We start from the raw sequence: 4709 nt of genomic DNA, 5'->3' as shown, positions 1-4709 counted from the left end.
TGTTCGGACATCATTGTGAGTCACTTTGGATAAAAGCGTCAGCTAAATGCCGTAAATGTAAACAGACAGATAGATAGAAAGATAGATAGAGAGAGAAAGAGTGCAAAGAGAGACTAAGGCCTCAGTCTCACTGAGGAACAGACCTCCGCTGTCCTGCTCCATCTCACTGTGGCCCATGTGCTGCCCTGCACCACCCATTACTACATCCAAACACGCTAGCACATTTGTATATGAATACTTTCACATACAGAATGCTTAACTCCAGAAAGACAAGCGACAATCAACACGTGACCAGCACCACAGTGGCATTTACCACTTAGCGCCTGACATTGTCCTGCTTACGGGGGGCCTCTCCCCGATGCTACTAGCGTGATGACAAAAAGGCATTTGTCTTATTACGGCCACTGTTAGCCCATCCACGTGGTGGTCACTTACTAAAGATGACCTCCGGAGTCACTGAGTAATGGCTGGAGATGCAGGCAGTAAAGGTGGAGCTGAACAGAGGGAGCTGTGGTGATCCTCATGTCTCCTGTGCATACAGACGCTCTGCTGTGAAGCGAGTGGAGGTCCATGTCTCTGGGCTCAGCCTGCACATCCCAGTTAGTTAAATGAAGATACCTGCTCCAAGTTCAAGAGGAACAGATCTCAGATCAGTGTGGCTCGTTCAGAAACCTGGCTGTTCTGAACCTCCAAACTTTCTCTTTCCTTAGACTGAGGAATTTTTGGTGATAACATTAAAACATTCAAAAAAGGAAAAAGGGGAAAAACACCTAGCATCATCGATCCGGTATTGTTCAAGACGCCTCCCACTGGAATGTTTGTAATGGCACACTGGGGCATGTCTCATCTGCAGCGTGGACCAACACTATTGTTATTGTTGCCTCTTTGCAGACAGGCTGAGACATAAAAGGCCCATTAGACCTGTCTAGAAGGGGCTGGACACTTGCCACAGTGTTTGCATCCAAATTCCTGTTTCTCACAGTCAGCTGTTTCGTTTGTCTCCAAAACCAAAGACAAACACTCAACTTAAGACTTAATATACTTTGAATGTGTAATTGTTTTAAATGTGCAACCAAACTGGACATAGAACCTTAGTGGAATCAGACAATAAAAGGAAACTGAAAACATTTTGTGTTTTTTTCCTTTCCGTGTCCCCCCTGACTGGTCCAAGCCCCCACCCCTTTTCAAACGGCCTAACTAAAACACAGAATCGTGAAATATGTAATTTTGCAAAGACCCCTATCAAAGTTCATTAGGTCTCCATCTGTGGGTGAGTAACAGCGGAGGCTAAAGAATGCTGACCCTCTAACAGCTTGCCTGCGACTACCTGCTGCTCTGAAAACACTGGCCAGACGAGAGGACCCTGCACCCTCCGCGCGATCCGACCGGATCAGCGGACAGCGCTTGTTTCAGGGAAACAGGAGGCCAGAGAGGAGCTACTCCTTCAGGTTTGGCACAGAAATGGTCACCAAGGGATAGAAGGAGACGGTACGGGGCTTGGGAGTGAGGCGGGGAGGGAGTCGAATCATTTGGAAGGGGCCGAGGGGGTAGGGCGTGAGATTAAGAAAGTGTCCTTTACAGTAAAATATAAAACAATGCTAAAACAAACAGTGAACTATCACACATGTACTACTGTCATACACCTCTGGAGCCGAGAGCGGTGCCATGCATTTGAAGTTTAATTCCTTTTGCAGGGGTTTTAATTAGGGAGCAGCGGGCTACCGATGGATGGATGGATGGATGAATGGATGGATGGATCCAGACTTCCCCTGATCTTTTGTTAAAGTGGGTCTTGCATAATTCAGGCATGATGGCATAAAGAAATTATCGTAATTGTTGAGAGAACAAGCAGTAGGCTTACTGAAAGTGCTGTTGGACATCTAATCATAGAGCACCACACTCTAGTAGCAGGTTTACAGTCACTAAAGACAAACACAATCCTTGAAATAAAATGCATCCATCTGCACACACACTTTTCTTGTCTGTTCTGAGTGCTTGGGCTGGAGGGTCAGTGGAAAAGTCATGTACATCACACCCCTATGATCCAATACCCACAGAACATTGATTATTCCTTCTGTCACACACAGCTGCAAATTATTCTCCCTTTATCTCCTCTCATTAATCTACCTGTAGAGAAAATGCACCCACACCACATCGCCAATGTCCACACATCAGCGGATACGCACACACACACACACACACACACACACACACACACTCACACACACACACTCACACTCACACACACACACACACACGCCAGCTGATCATCTGTAGAAAAGTGCCGCTAGAGGCGTGAAATGCCCAGAATAGAGCCAAAGGTATAGTTTCCCTCTGCAGTCATCGACTGCACCGTGGAGGACAAGCATACGCACAAAAGGTGTGGACAAAGATCCAGCCTCTCATTACCCATCAGCCCCAGGCCTACAGAGGCCCAAGCAAACGACCCAGAGAGCCCTGAGTGAACCGCACTGCACTTAGCAGGCTCCCTTCCTGCCTGGTTTCACAGGCTAATTCTATATGAACTGCATTCATTAAATGAACAAATCACAAGTGTTACATAGCAAGAACACCAAAGCAGACCACTGGATAGAAGACATTTTCCTTCAGAGCAAAGAGAAAGTCCTGTTAATGCTAAATTCCTTTTAGAGAACACTGTGGCTTTGCTAACTCTGTGTGGTGTGTGGCTTTTGGGTCAGTTACAAGATGTTATCTGAAAGCAAACAGCATCCAGCCGTTCCAGGCATATTCGTGCACTGCTATCGGGTGACATGCTCGAACAGACAGGCTTCATGTCCAGGAGAAGATCATTCTGTCAGAGTGGGACTCCGGTCGTTTGGTCCTCTGCCGGGCCTGGACTTCAGCGATGTTTATACGTGCTCTGTCCCCATGCCATGCCTATCGGGGAATGTCAGCCAAGTGCCAACCCAAAGAGGGAGAAAATGGAAACACACACACACACACACACACACACACACACACACTCACACACAGAGACACATACACACGCACACACACAGGTGAACACACAAATGAGCAAACATATATCAACACACACATACACACATGCACATATAAGAGATCAAAAATTTGAATCTAATTCCAAGCCATATCAATCAATAACAGATTTCCATAAAACTCCCATGGACTTATAAACAACATCTGCCTTGTACCAGAAAACCTGATAACACCTTCAATAAGTCCCCCCTTAAAGAGACATTTGCACTAAATCAAACTTTCCCAGGAAGACATCTCCCAGGTGGGATTTCAAAGGGGAGCTAATTTCTTACTGTGCTTGCATGCTTTTTTAATATTACGCAGTTAGGTGCAACAAGAATCACTGGGCAAAGTGTATCTCCTAATTTTATTGTGCATGAGGTTAGGAAACATTACTGCAAATATTCCTGAATGAGATAAAAAACCCTTCACTGAGAAGCCCTGACCGGTCGTGCTTAAACCCCAGTTTGGGTCAAGGTAGCAGAAAGTTGCACAGAGCAGGATTATAAATTCCTCCTGCAGTAAGCGAAATCAGCTCGGCATAAACTGACCGCTGGAACATATTCAGCGCCGCTGAAGCTAAAATCCAGCCTCTCTGGAAACAGGCAGCTGACACTTTCCTGGGGTAGCCTCAAAGGTGGGGCTGTGAGCATCTGGCCCTGACACTCTTCGTCTCCCTGACGCTGCAAATCTCTCCCTGCACGAGCAGCACGTCGGCGGGCGTGCTGGAGGCGCGAGAGTGACCTCTGCCCTTATCCACAGGCACCGGGCCCATGCTGAAGCAGCGGAGGACAAGAGATGACGCTCGACCTCTCATCAGCTCCAGTAACTACCTGCCATTAGAGAGGAGTGAATCATTTTGGCGATCCCGATGTGTCGGGTCGCCGTGCGTGGACTGCTCTCGCAAAAAAGGCAGAGAGGTGAGGAACAGGGAAAGATAATAATGATCATAGAAAATGTCATCATTATTACGGGACTTTGGAGGGCAGTGGCAGGAAATGAATAACAAGAATCATAAAAGCTTTTGTGAAAAAAAAGCCTGTAATTTGGACAAGATATGAGTATGAAGGCGAAGCTGTCTATGTTCTCATATGTCGAGGGAAATCAAAGATATTCTCGTGAAGGCACAGTTCACTCACTTCTTCAAAAGCCTTCTGATGTGGGATCTTTTTCTAATTAGGGCTAATGAATGGGTGTCTTTTTTAAATAGGCTTTTAAAATCAGTTAATAGGCTAAATCATATTCAATTTTGTTAATTACAGCCTTTTCCAGCTGTTTAGCTCTAATTCCTGCCAGGCTGCCTATAATCACGAGGTTGTGTCACTTCTCTTCACTGACGGGATGGTGGAGTGTGCGAGTCCACTGGCGCTCTGGATCGGAGCCCCGTGCAGATGCATGGAGGTTTGCAATTAAGCGCAAATTCATACGAAAGCTTTTGTTTATCGCGAAATGACAAATTTCCACAAAATGCCAACTTAATTATGAGCACATGAGAAAACACATCTGAGTAATTATGTTTTTTACTGGCTGCCTCATGGTTAGAACTTGTATTTATTTGGTTTGTATCATGCTAGGAAAAAAGTTTATTTTCAAGTTAAGATTGGATGCCAAGGGCAAAGGGGAAATACTTCCTTCCTTAAAGAATCTAATAAGCTAATGAACCTAGGCTGCACCCCAAACCAGACCGCACCCCAAACCAGACCGCACCCCAA

Source organism: Electrophorus electricus, chromosome 9, assembly GCF_041902795.1.
Source record: "Electrophorus electricus isolate QZ-2024a chromosome 9, ASM4190279v1, whole genome shotgun sequence".
Classification (NCBI taxonomy): Eukaryota; Metazoa; Chordata; class Actinopteri; order Gymnotiformes; family Gymnotidae; genus Electrophorus; species Electrophorus electricus.
Note: the sequence above shows the minus strand (reverse complement) of the source record.